At 44.1% G+C, this 14,201-nt stretch overlaps 1 protein-coding gene across 27 annotated transcripts in view; it reads left to right on the forward strand.

Moving 5' to 3' along the window:
• The window catches only part of SIPA1L1 (signal induced proliferation associated 1 like 1), a 501,244-nt gene that overhangs the window by 115,753 nt on the left and 371,290 nt on the right, over positions 1-14,201 (forward strand). For 2 of the 27 annotated variants that reach the window (XM_060294983.2, XM_060294981.2), the window contains exons 1-2: positions 6,113-6,151; positions 6,721-6,780. The exons of 19 other annotated variants lie outside the window; for them this stretch is intronic. The gene's annotated coding sequence lies outside the window, so the exon portion shown is untranslated. Of the gene's footprint in view, positions 1-6,076; positions 6,152-6,365; positions 6,781-6,982; positions 7,138-7,181; positions 7,291-14,201 lie in introns of those variants that run through there. 6 more of the 27 variants (XM_060294984.2, XM_060294982.2, XM_060294971.2 and 3 more) reach the window with 5 other exon arrangements.

The following is a 14,201-nucleotide window of genomic DNA, read 5'->3' on the forward strand; positions in this document are numbered from 1 at the left end:
AGTAAGATATCACAGGAGGAAAGACAGCAGGCAAGAGCAAGACAACAAATGACCAACACGGTTGCCTTGGAACAGACACCTCAAGGAACTCAGAGAGTGAGTCATGTAGACACTTGGGGAAACAGTTTTCCAGGCAGAGGGAACAGCAAAAGCAAGGCCTGGAGGCAGGAGAGTGCCTTGTGAATTCAAAGAACAGAGAGATGCAGATATGGCTGGGAAAGAGAGAGGGAGGGTGGGAGGAAGGAGATGAGGCCAGAGCTCCAGACGAAAGTCAGAGAATGAACAGCTTTCCAGGCCAGAATGGGGACTTTGGCTTTTTCTCTGAGTGTGATGAGAAGGCCTGGAAGACTTTTGAGCAGAGAAGTGACCTGATCTAAGTTGCTTATGCTCCACACTCTGGTTCTGTGTGTAGAATAAAATATTGAGGGAAAGGGCTGGAATCAGGAGACCAGATAGGGAAACTCTTGTGATAATCCAAGTGAGAAACGGCTTGAATCAGAGAGGGAGAGTCGTGGTGGGTAGAAAATGACTGCATTCTGCACGTATTTTGAAGGAAGAGCCAACAGAATTCATTGCTGGTCTGATGTGTGATCCGAGAGACACAGAAGAATCAAGGACAACTCTAAGACGTTTGCTCTAAACAAAAACCTCTGAATCTCTGGAAGGGTACCCTTAACTGAGGTAGTGAAAACTGCAGGAGGGCACTGGTTTGAGAGGATTTTCTGGAGCTTTCCAGTTTTAGACATATGAAGTTGGAGATACCAACTACACAACCAGTTGGAAATGTTGAGTCAGAGATGGATGTGTAAGTCTGGAGTTTGGGGAGGCATCTGGACTGGAGATGTACATTTGGGAGTTGTCAGTATATGGATGGCATTTAAGCTATAGGACCGGTGAGACTGCCATGGACTAATAGGAGACCACAAAGAGAAGGTGTCTAAGGACTGAGTTCTGGGGACTTCTATGTTTAGAGATTCGATACGGAGAAGGCCAGAAGGGTAGGAAAAGAATCAAGACAAAAACTCTTTTTTTTCTTAAACTTAAATTTAGTTATTTATTTATTATGTAGAAAAGACAATTTTTAAACAATTTTATTGGCGCATAGTTGATTTACAATGTTGTGTTAATTTTTGGTGTACAGCAAAGTGATTCAGTTATACATACACATGTATTCATTCTTTTCCAGATTCTTTACCCATATAGGTTATTAAAAATACTGAGTAGAGTTCCCTGTGCTATATAGTAGGTCCTTGCTGGTTATCTAGTTTATATATAGTAGTGTGTGTATGTTAATCCCAAGCTCCTAATTTACCCTTTCCCCCCACCCCACGTTATTTATTTTTTAAATTTAAGTATAGTTGATTTACAATGTTGTGTTAGTTTCAGGTGTACAGCAAAGTGATTCGGTTATATGTACATATAGTGGGTTGGCCAAAAAGTTCGTTCGGGTTTTTCTGTACGCTCTTACTCCAGTGAACTTTTTGGCCAACCAAATATAAGTATATGTATATATATATACATATTCTTTTTCAGATTCTTTTCCCATATGGGTTATTACAGAATACTGAGTAGAGCTCCCTGTGCTATACAGTAAGTCCTTGCTGTTTATCTATTTTATATATAGTAGTGGGTATAGGTTACTCAAGACAGACTCTTAATCCAGAAGCTATGTGAAGAAATTGTTTCAAGGATAAGAGTGATCAACCTCTCCCCAGTGGCTGAGAAGTTGGGTGAGGTGAGGATAGGAATTGCCTACTGGATTTAGCAATGAGGCAGTCACTAGGGACTCTGAGAAGACCTGTTTCTTCTGGAGTGGTGGGCGAGAATGGCTGCTCAGAGAGGATTCAAGACAATGGAAGGGGAGGAATTGAAGATAGCAAGTGTGGAAAAACCTTTTGAAGAATCCAGTGGCGAACTGAAACAGAGGGAGATATGGAATCTATGAAATGTTTGATTTTTTACCAAGCAGATATTAGAGCATGCTTGTAAGCACTCAGAAACAATTCCAATAGAAAGGGAAATTTTCCTGATGCAAGAGAGAGGTGACAGTTGCTGAATCAATGTCCTGGAGTCAGAGGGGATGGGACGGGTACACAGGTGGAGAGGTTAATCTTGGCTAAGAGCACTGAGAGTTTATCCTAAGTGCCAGGAGGACAGAAGAGTACATGCAGACAGATGCAGGTGGGTTAGTAGATAGAGACGTAGGGATGGAGTGTGTGCTACGTTCTCTTCTGGTTGCCTCTATTTTACCAATGAAAGACGCATGGCGGTTATCTGTGAGTAATAAGCAGGAGGTTTGATGGAGGAGGAGAAGGTATGAAATAGTCCTTTAGAAGAGTGGGAGGGTGGACAGGAAGTGTAGTAGCTTTGCTGAGGAATGTTCGTTGATTATACAGTAGTTGATGTTTTAAACATGTAATAAATAATGTAAATGGGAGAATGAGGTGTTCTAAGAAATCTAGTATTCAGGTCAATAGAATTATATCACCTAGGGCTGAAACAATAAAATCCTAAAAGTGAAACAGCACTGGATAAAATTTAATCTTGGATGATTTGAGGAGCACTTTGGTCCTTCTTTATGGTTGAGTCATTTCTCTGAATATTAGTTAGTAATGCCCTATAGCTGTATAGCCAATAACAGGAAGTTCTGAACTGATGATAACAGGCTGGGTAGACCAGATTTTAACTGTAAAACATGCAAATGTGAATCGATGTTTATAATATTAATAAAAACATATATTTTCCTTGCTTGGTAGGCCTTTGTGTCAAAATTCATTCCATATTTGATATGTTAGGGTGCATTGTTGAGTAGAAGCGAATAACCAGAGGAAGGTGAATTCAACTGAGCTTTAACAAACTGAGAAGTTAATAGGGAGGGAGCTCGTATCAGAGAAAAGGTTACATGTCCCTTGAGCGTGTCGGGGAGGGGGCTGGGCAGAAGTGGATAGACAGCCAACAGATGGAGTGGGCAGGAAGTGGCTGAGATCTAATCTGTGCTTGACAAACTCTCTAGTCTCACTTTCCCTCTTCTGCTGCTCCTTGTCTGCTATTTTGAAACCCCCGGAAGGTCAGGGAAGATGCAGACAGAGTGCCTTGACCCAGAGAACCAGGTAGTTGAAACCTCAGCTTTGGTGAATTTTGCCTTTTATTTCCTTCAGACATACAGCTGAAAGTTCTGCCACCAATGAGGGGTAAATAGTAGCCTAGGGTCTTGAAAGAGCAGTTTCAGAACCCTAGGACAGTCTTTACTCTTCCACTATGCCTGAAGGTTAGGGAAATTATCTTTGTAATTTGAGGCCAATACCCATCTCTTGAGCCTCATAAGAAACACTGAAAAAAGTTAATAGATTTGGCTAGCACTTGGGTCAGTTTTTTCAAATGTATCAAATGGCTATCTGGGAGTCATAAAACAGGTGGTTCTGAAATTGTACTGGGTTGGTGGATACAGATTGGCAGCCATCCTTTAAGGGCAAAACTATGTTAAAAGCCGAGCCAGGGCAAATGAACAAGTGATTTACAATAGTGTGCTATGTTATGAAAGGTAGCTCCTGAAAACAGATCAACAGGATTGATGGTGATGCTCCAATGTGTTTCTTTGTAAAACTTTGATACTAAAAATACCAGTCTGTGAATTTAAGACTCACCCTTCTTCTCCTCCTTCCTTCCTTCCTTCCTCCCTCCCTTCCTTCCTTCGTTTCTTCCTTCTTCCCTTCCTTCCCTCCCTCCTTCCTTCTTATAGTTATTTTGGTGGGGGTGTGGATGTATTTAGTTTGGGTCTTTGAGTTAGCATATTTATTAAATAACAAGAAATCTGTTTTGAGTTAGTGTAAAAGTAAATAACAATGGATTCCCTTTGAAATTACTGTAACATGGTCAATTTTTAAAAATTAATTAATTAATTAATTTTTGGCTGCGTTGGGTCTTCATTGCTTCATGCTGGCTTTCCCTAGCTGCGGTGAGTGGGGGCTACTGTTCATGGGGTGGCTTCTCTTGTTGCAGAGCACGGGCTCTAGGCACTCAGGCTTCAGTAGTTGTGGCATGTGGGCTCAGTAGTTGTGGCTCGCGGGCTCTAGAGCACAGGCTAGTAGTTGTGGCTCACAGGCTTAGCTGCTCCGCGGCATGTGGGATCTTCCCAGACCAGGGATCGAACCCGTGTCACCTGCGTTGGCAGGTGGATTCCTAACCACTGCGCCACCAGGGAAGTCCCTGTTGTTTTTACAGTTGAGACAAGAGAACTTGAAAAGCAACTTGTCAACATGTAGCTGAACTTTGTGAAACTGACCTACTGTAAAATGAAACATTTAAAAAATTCTGTTTGATGTAAAAGGAAAATATCTGTTATTTACTGGAAATTTGTATAGGTCTAAGAGCCACAGAATTTTAAAGCTATAATGACCTAACATGTGGGCTACCCCTCATTTTAGAGATGAAGAATCAGAAAGATTAAATAACTTCTCAAGGAGACTCAATTATTAGCAACACAGAAAAACTCAAGCCGTAGTTTCCTGACTTTGTCTAGTGTTTTTTATCACTGTATCACTATATCACTAGGTTTCTAACATAAAAACTTTCACCGACATGACATTTAAGCTTGCATGTAACCTAAAAGAATCTTTATGTACTTTTTGGGTTTCTAGTTCCAAGGGATTGATTTAAAAAATGGTTTCCCCGTATTTATGTAAATAGAGATGGAATTTAAAAATAATTGAGATATAATTCACATATCATGGAATCTATTATTATTATTTTTTTTTTCGGTACGCGGGCCTCTCACTGTTGTGGCCTCTCCCGTTGCGGAGCACAGGCTCCGGACGCGCAGGCTCCGCGGCATGTGGGATCTTCCCGGACCGGGGCACGAACCCGTGTCCCCTGCATCGGCAGGCGGACTCTCAACCACTGCGCCACCAGGGAAGCCCCACGGAATCTATTTTTACTCATTCATTTTGACATCGAAAGTTTAAGCTTAACTTCTATTAACAGTATCCATTTTATTTAGGCAGTGAGTATATAAAACCCCCAAAGAAAAGTTTCTACAATCAAAAGAAGAAACAGGGGATGAGAAAATGTCATCTTCATTCTCAACAGCATTTTGGAGTAGGTAGGATGGTATCTGAAGAAGCTTAATGATTACCTGGTCCCCCATGGTGAATAGGGTTTTTATGACACAAAGATGGAGAAAGAGAAAGGAGGGATTGTAACTCTTGAAAAATAGGTAATTCTGTGTGAACAGAAATGGAAGGATAGTTTAGCAAAGTCAAAAGCCAAACTGTGGAGCAGAAATTCATAGTCTAAGCATAAGTACTTTCCAGGGTAGGGTGAAAGTACTGAGGACACGTACAGCTTGTGGCGTTCATTTCCCACCATAGACATTAAGTAAATACCTACTATGTACCAAGCCTGTGGAAGCGCTGAGAATACACAGATGGATAAGGCAGGTCCTCAAGGAGCTCAGTCTGGTGGTGGCGGTGGTGATGGCGGGGGGGGGGGGGGGGGCGGGGAGGAGAGAGGGAGCGTACGGAGTGGGTGAGGGGTGGGGGATGAAATTAGACAGGAAGGTCGAAAAACTGAATATATGGTAGGAAATTGGGGGTTCAGATATGTGCTGACTTCTATGGCAGAAATCTGTCCCAGAATCTCTTAAATAATTAGCCTCATTTGCCAGATTTAGCCAGATATCATGACGCTGGTCTTCTCCAGATGCCCTCTCAAATAGGTTCTAGCTTCTAGCCCTTGCTTTCCCCACCATTAGGGCGTCGGGCAAGGGAGGGGGCAGGTTGCAAACGACACCCACGTTTGCTGCTTGGGCTCTCTGCAGGAGACAGGAATCCAGGGCTTTGCCGTCGTCATAGCAACTAGGAGTTCCGCGGTCCCCCACCTTCCTCTAATTCCTTCCACTTCCCCCGCCGTCTGGGCTGAGCTGCCTCTTCTCTCGCGAGATTTGAGCGCAGAGCTGAGCTGCACAGCGGTGATCTCACCCGAGAGTTGGGGAGGGAGTGAAGGAGGGGAAGGAATGGGGCGGGGAGGGGAAGGGCGAGGGAGGCGCCGCCACCGCCGGCAACTTTGTGAGCGAGTTCACTGTGTGCGTGAGCGAGTGAGCAAAAAGTCAGAGCGGCGCTGAGTCTCCGGGAGGAGGGTCCCCGGGGAGGGCCAGGTCTGGGCTTCAGAGGCCGGCCCCCGCCAGCCACTCCACCCTCTCCTGCTTCCGTGGCTCCCTCCCCATTTCCTCCCCCCACCAATCCTCCCGGGCCTTCCCGCCCCCTCTGCAGTTACCTGTCCCCTCCCCCACTCGGCACGCACCTCCCCTTTCCCCTGCGTCTACTCCGGACTTTGGCCGCGGCCGCTCAGTCACTCCGCGTTCGCTTCCCGCGCCGGCCGCCCCCTCAGCTTTTTCTCTTGGAGGCAGGCGGGTGGGATGGGGAGCGCTGAGCCTCGGAGGCGGCGCGAGTGGGGACCCGAGCGCCCAGACAATAGTTGATGCCCGGGGACTGGGGCACCTCCGCCCCCACTCCGCCGGGAGCGCGGCCCCAGCCGGCTGCTCTCCAGCCTGCATTCCGCGTCCCCTTCGGAGCCAGGCTCGGGAGTTGGGCTGATTCCGCCCCCGCCTCCCCCGGGTCCCCCTCCGCTCGGCGCCCGCCCCTGCCTCGCCGCCTGCCGTTCTCCGCAGAGCAGGCGGCGAGTGAGCGCGCGCCGACCGTCTGTAAGGTTTCTTTTTTACCCCAGGGAGAGCGCGCGGCGGACGCGCCCCGGACGTGCGGCGGCACCGGGAGGCCGGGCCGAGCGGTAAGTGGCTTCCGCGCCCCGGGTCCGGGCAGGGGAGCGGGGGTGCAAGACTGTTGACAGCCCGCACCCCATTTCTGGCCGGGGCTCGGGTCCAGGGCACGGAGCAGGACGCCGAGAGGCCGGTCAAAGTTTTATTTCCGATTTGGTGGCGTGCTGATAGCGCAGCCCGGCGGGGGGCGAGTCCGAGCTGCACTGCGCCCGGCGCGCGCGGGCGCGCGCACCTCGGAATCCGAATCTGCACAACTCTCCGCCAGGCGTCTGTGAGAGAGGCCAGGAGACCCGCGACCCCTTGGGGTGGCTGCGCCCGCCAGGCTGCTCTCGTCTCCACCGGGAGACTCTTCCAGTTCAGTCACCTGGGTGAGCGCTTTGCAGGCTATGCCGGAGGGACAGGCCGAGAGGTTTGATCGTGAGAAAGGGGGAAGAGCAGCTCGTTGCCCGCGGGTGGTTCGTTTCTCTCCCGGGGTCTGGGGGAGGTGAAAGCCGGAGCTGCTCAAACCTGCTTTTCTTGGAGTAAGTAAACCACAAGAGGGGTGGGAAGGCGAGAAGGTACTGCAAAGAAGAAGTTTTTCTCCTTCGCCCCATCTGTTTCCAACTCTATCCTGACCTTAAAGGGTATTTGCCAAGCTCCCTATCGCTCCACGGCATTTCTAGGTGGACAAGTAATCTTGTTGGACAGGTTGAAATTTCATTGGGTTCACCGTTTGGAAAACATAGGCAAGGGAAATGGCTCACTTTCAAGGAAGATGTTTGAGTTGTTGATGCTTGTTTTGAAGAGAAGCTTTGGGGACTGATGGATCCTAGACTGCATTTACCTTACAGATCTTATTTATTATGACGGGTATTTTAGAGGCAGCACTTACTGAAATTCTTACTACCTGCTAAACGATTACATTTCTAAACTGGGAGCCAGTGACGCGATGCAAATTTTAGAGTAAAGGTGTTGACTTTAATCAGGTTCCAGGTCTATCTGGATGGACTGGGGTTGGCGTTTCCTCTGTAAAGCAAACCTTTCATGTTGAAACTCTGACTCAGACTCTTAAAGACATTGTTTTTATACTGGTACTCTGTGGGAGTTAAGTGTCAACTTTCTCTCGTTTTCTCATATGGAATATTCATCCAAGGCAAAGATTCTCTGACTTAATCTTTTGGAAAAGTACACGATGAAGTCCTATACAATCATTCTCTGCACCCAGTTTAGTAACAGTATTTTCTCTAAAATCCTGATTTAATGACCTTCACCTTCCCCCTTCATTTTTTGAAAGCTGCAATTAAGCCACCTTTACCAGGATGAAAAAAAAAAAAAAGCCGATGGAAATAATATAGAACAGTAGAAACAGCAGTAGTCTCAGATAAAAGGTTTTCATAAAGAAGTTTATGGTCACTGAAGTGTCTGACTACTAGATGACATACCAGTTATTAACGAGAATATTAAAACTTTTTTCCTATGGAATAAATTATACTCAGGCATTAGCAATTAACAGTGCATTCAAAATGATTTAGGTGATGATTTGCACGTAAATGGCTAGGGGCAAAATAAGAGATTTTGCCAGATGAATGGTATTATGTGGCTGACAACTTATTTTCTTATCTCTTTATGCTTAAGTAAAGGAGTCCTGAAGTTGACTGTATCATTAGATTTCTCTAGTTGACTGAGAGAACAAGTTTGGCAAGTGGCTCAAGACAGTCAGTAGGTGTTGCTGTTAGCTTCTCTGCGGTTCCTGGTACTGCTCCTTGAGTTTGAAATTGCAGTTCTGGTGCAGTGAACTTTTTAGAGCTGAAGTGTCAGTATTAGTTGTGAGTTCATCGTAGGATTCTGTGACAAGGTTGACTTGAACTCCTGGTAATAATTGCAGTAATAATTGCAAAGCAGCTCACTGAAATTTTATATGACTTTCTTACTTACATACTTTTCCTGACTTTCTTAACTTTGCTTTTGCATTGAATTAGGTGTGTAATTTTGGTGTAGGTCTCCCCACCCCCACCCGCCAGCCCATCTTGATTTTTTTAACAACTTTTAAAGTACACCTTCTAGTAATTTTATTTTTAAAATTTTTTTATTTTTTAAAATTTATTTATTTATTTATTGGCTGCATTGGGTCTCCGTTGCTGTGCGCGGGCTTTCTCTAGTTGCAGTGAGCGGGGGCTACTCTTTGTTGCGGTGCGCGGGCTTCTCATTGCAGTGGCTTCTCTTGTTGTGGAGCACGGGCTCTAGGCGCGCGGGCTTCAGTAGTTGTGGCTTGCGGGCTCTAGAGCGCAGGCTCAGTAGTTGTGGCACATGGGCTTAGTTGCTCCGCGGCATGTGGGATCTTCCCGGACCAGGGCTCAGAACCCGTGTCCCCAGCATTGGCAGGCGGATTCTTAATCACTGTGCCACCAGGAAGTCCTTCTAGTAACTTTATTGAAGTCATGATTTTGCTTGAGATGAGCGATTCTGTAAACTTTGGAGGATCTTGGTTGACTATGAGTTGGGACGTGTGTCCGTTCTATCTTACTTTTGCAGTTTGAGTTTTTCAATACATGGCTGTTTTCTATCTCTTTGAGCTGTGAAACAGGAGCATGAGAAGAGGCAGAACAGTGTAAGAGTATGGATTCTTTGACTCTTTCCAGTTTAGGGGAAAGTATGTAGTGATTGATAACATGGTTATGTGCTTCTACTGGTCTTCACTGTCCTGCTGTCATTTCTGTTGGTCCACTTCAATGTGCATATGAAGTGTGCCTAGCCTGAAGATTTTCAGGTGACGTGGCAGATTTGAGCCTTTTGATTCACTGACCGAACTGGACTTTCTCTAAGGAAGACAAATAGACTCATCCCCCACATATAGAGCTAGTGCTCTGTTATAGAATGCTTCTTTCTTCCTTTGGACTGAGATTGCAGAAGTTCATATCTCAAATTCAGAAAAAAAATTTTCCTTCATAATGTCACCATATTCCTAATCTTTTGAGATTTGTATTAAGTCAAAAGGTAGTTATTGAGTGCCTCTGTCTGGCAGGCATGCTGTTGAGTTCTGTGGTTCTAGTGGTGGGTAAAAGTGTGTTGCTTGCCTCAAGGAACATACAGTGCAATGGGGCCATTTGCAGTGACCTTCCCTGGTTTGGTGTTCTGATACGCTGAAGCCCCCATAAAAGTTTTGCAGAGCAGGCAATTATTTGAGTTGTAACTTATTTAAATTAATTTTTTTATTTATAATAAATTTAAATAAATTTATTTTAGGCTGCATTGGGTCTTTGCTGCGTGCGGGCGTTCTCTAGTTGCGGCAAGCGGGCCACTCTTCATTGTGGTGCACGGGCTTCTCATTGGGGTGGCTCCTCTTGTTGAGGAGCACGGGTTCTAGGCGTGCGAGCTTCAGTAGTTGTGGCATGTGGGCTAAGTAGTTGTGGCTCGTGGGCTCTGTAGTTGTGGCTCGTGGACTCTAGAGCGCAGGCTCAGTAGTTATGGCGCACGGGCTTAGTTGCTCCACGGCACGTGGGGTCTTCCTGGACTAGGACTCGAACCCGTGTCCCTTCATTGGCAGGCGGATTCTGAACCACTGCACCGCCAGGGAAGTCCTAAATTAATTTTTTAAATAATGGGGCCCAGTATTTGTCCTCAGAAGGCCTGGGTTTCAAATTTTCCAGCTATGGGATCTTAAAAAGTAATCGAACCTCTTCCTGAACTTTCTGAAACAGCGTCTTTTTTTGCAGCAGTGGGCACCATGCTTGCTTCACTGCTTTGCTGCAAAAATTATTGAGAATATATGTACGAAAGTAATTTGTAAACCATAGTCTTACTTGCAATTGCATTTTCTTGCTTCCTGATGAACAGATTCATAGATTGTTGGGTTTAGGAGGGATTTTGAGTATAAATCATTTCACCCTTCTTCCCCATTTTACAGATGAGGAAACTGAAGCCCAGAAAGTTGAAGTGATTTTTTTAAAGGGTGTAGAAGAACTAGTCAGTGATCATGCAGTGACTGGAAGGCATGTTTTCAGATTTAACTGTACTCTTTTGCTTCCTGGGTTTTTTTTTCCCCCCTACCTTAGAGTCTTAGGTTAAGATTTATTTACTGCTCTTTCCCCCCACTCAAGTGTTCAGTATTTATTACATGTCTAAAATGAGAAGAAGAAAAACTTAATGAAACAAAATGTACGTGAAGGTTGAAAAGCCATGAAAACCACACGGATGTAGTGTTTGGTAACTCAGGTTTAGAGTTACTCAAATTACAAAGTTATAGCAAAAGAAATTGAGTTAGTTAAAGTATTTACATGGTAGAGCCTGTAGGTTGTTTTTTTTTTTAAAGGAATCTTGGTTAACTCAGAGCGTAATATACTTAGATGTTCTTTAGAGAAGCCAGACTTAATTTGTTGTAGTTGACCACCTTTTTTTTCTCTTCTTAAACTCATTTTTCATTTGTAAAAGAAAATGGTATGCCTCCCTTATTTTTGGAACAGTGGCTTCATGTATGGGTTACTGGGGGCAGGGGTAGGAGCTAGGGAGGATCTGTTAGGTGGAGGTATAATTGCACATAAAACAGGACAGTGTTGTAGGAGCTTCCTGTTGAAAACGTGAGTGATTTCTATAGCACCACCCAACTTCCGCTGGGGTAATCTGAGCCAGGAGAGAAGAAACATCCCTGCCCCTTGGGTGACTGCCCTTTAGATGAGGGACTCTCCCTTTCCCGAGGAGGGTAGAGCATTATGTTATTCCTTCAGCACTCACACAAAAAAATCTGTGTCTGTTCCACATACAGTGCTATTTAAAATAGGGGTTTTCTACTATCCCTTTAGATCGACAGTCCAACTTTATATCCATTGCGCTTTTACTGGTTTGGTGTGGGACATAAATTGGCCTCATTGGATTTTTGTTTTTAGTTTTCTGCTGTGCTTAGCTAATAAAGAAGAAAAAAGCCAAACAAAGCCCACACACTTTGATGGCCCTTTGTTTTCCAACGGTTTAATACAAATTAAGTTACTTATCCTCAGATGAGAGCTCATTTTTTCTTTTGGTGGGTTTCTGATGAGCTGTGGAGCGAGTCATAGAAACGTGGGAAAGAGCCCCTTTTCTTTGGATCTCTTAAAGGCAGGTGATTTGAGTGAGGGTTAGAATAGCACGAGTGTGACTGGGTTTGTGATCAAGTGGGTAAGAAAATCCACTGGGTGTATCTTTTGAGGGTAAGGACTGGTCCACATCCATTTTCTCCTTTTATTCTGGCCTGGGAGGAGTGAGGTAACCCCAGTTGCAAAGGTAACATGAAAACTTTCTTGAAAATCTAGAGAGATGACACCACAGTGACACAGAGGAATGTCAGGGGCTTCTTTCATTGGACGTTAGTCAACAGTAGTGCATTGGGGGTGTGCCACAGAGGCAGGCGAAGCTGTTTCTCTTGGCCTCAGGAGGTCTGGGATGAGAATTTTCAGCCTGTAGATTTCTAATTTGTTACTTGTCATGTTGCACTAAGTTCCCCCTCTAATTAGGATTGTAGTATGCCTAACTTTAAATTGTGGGAAGCGGGCAATTACATAATGTTAGATTTCCCTGTTTTTTCAATTATGGAGAGGCACGAGGAGAATGTATGTGTGCTGGAGAACGTTGGCCTGCAGAGGGAGGGTTACTGATGTGAACACATACAGGGGTCACTCAGAGGCAACTTGAGCCAACTGGCCATCCAACCGTGGCGGCCGCTGGATTCCTTTATTCCTCTCTCCTCCTCCAAAGCAGGTCTTAGGTTAAAAATGAATTTCGCAGACACCAGAGTGAATTTTGGTTATTCCTCTTTTCTCTTTCTGTTTTTTGCAGGAAGCCTTTTACCAAAGCTACAAGTATAGTCATTGGTAGTTTTTTTGTGGCTTAATGTCTTGCTTCCTTTTAGAATGAGTTCCAAACTTCTCGGAATAAAGCTATTTAGAAGTAAAAAGCAAAGGACCATGTGCTGAATGACCACGTTCCTATAATCGAGACTTGACTATGATCAATATCATTTACATTGGCTTTTATATTATGTTTTTCTAATTCATTTTTTTCATATTCTCAATTATTTGCCTAGATAGGGATTCTAGTTTGATATAGTCTAAGCTCCTTGCATTTCCTTTAACATCTTAGTTCTCAGAATTGATTGACTATTTGTTTTTACAAGTTTCTTTTCATTTCTTGATGCTTTCAGCAAAGCAACTGTGATAACTGAACTGTGGTATCTCATGCCTTCAAGAAGAGAGGGTACTTATAAGGAGATACCTATAGGATATATAATTATACATTAATAGAATGTTCTAAAATTTTCACCCAGTTTGACTAACTTTTATTCCTTGCTTCACTTGTACATAGTTAGGGAAAAAAATGGAAAGAAGTATTTTCCCATATTTTTGCAAGAAATATAAGTATGTGACTTTTGGGAACCATATTGCCTTTTCTTTCAAAGACTTAGAAAACAAGTGTTCTTACTCTTGAAATGAGGGTTAGTGTGTAGTTGATTTAACTCCTCCCTTTTCCCTAACCATACTTCTGGCTGCCCCAGCGAAGACCTCAGAAGCTTCTGCCAATATATTTTGTCAGAGTCTAACTTCTGAGTAGCTGGAATTTCATGTGTAAAGAGAGGGTGCTCTGTGTGTATATATGTTTGGGGTGGGGTTTGACTCCTGGCTCAGAATGTGCCCTTGGGAAACCTGTTAGGAGGCTTGAGACTGAATGTGGTTCCTGACCCTCATCTCTTTTCCAGTTTGAGAAATGCCTGTGATTCTTCCAAGAGTCTCAGTGTTACTTTTTTTTTTTTTTTAAATTGGCATCTTAGTACTGATCGTTTGTAATAGGAAATGAGGTGTAATAATTGCATGACAATAATGTTTCAGTAGATACATAATAGGTTATGGAGAACTATAGGATTCACAGAAAAGGCCTATTAAAAGTTAGAGCCTCAGCCTAATAATTGCTTTCAGTCGGATTGTTCTGAAGGTCATTTTCAAGGGAGCACTTTAAAATAGTGGTTTTCAGCGGGTTGGGCCAGGTGTGTGTTTGGGGGAGGGTGGAGGACCTCAGTGAACTCTGGGGTATTACTCTGGGTAGATGGGTTGGGTGGTTTGAAGAAACTCAATAGGTGATTCTGTTATGCTTCTCTCCCACCCAGTTGAGAACACAATGGCTTTTATGTCATTTTTGGATTTATGCTTGACAGTAAGGTAAAGGGAGGGCCTTCGATCACGTGTACAGTTCCCTTGATTAAAAAAGACAACTTGGAAGAAATTTGGAAATGACTGCCAGCAGGTAAAAGGGTCAGGCTGCTTCGACTCCGGCAGTGGAGGTAGAACGAGTAAATCCAACTTGGTGTTTGCACTTACTTTTTTTATTGGGATAAAAAACACATAGTGTAAAATTTACCATCTTAACCATTTTAAGTATACAGTTTAGTTGTGTTAAGTATATTCATATTGTTGTGAAACAGAAGTCCAGACTC

Source organism: Globicephala melas, chromosome 2 (genome assembly GCF_963455315.2).
Source record: "Globicephala melas chromosome 2, mGloMel1.2, whole genome shotgun sequence".
Taxonomy (NCBI): Eukaryota; Metazoa; Chordata; class Mammalia; order Artiodactyla; family Delphinidae; genus Globicephala; species Globicephala melas.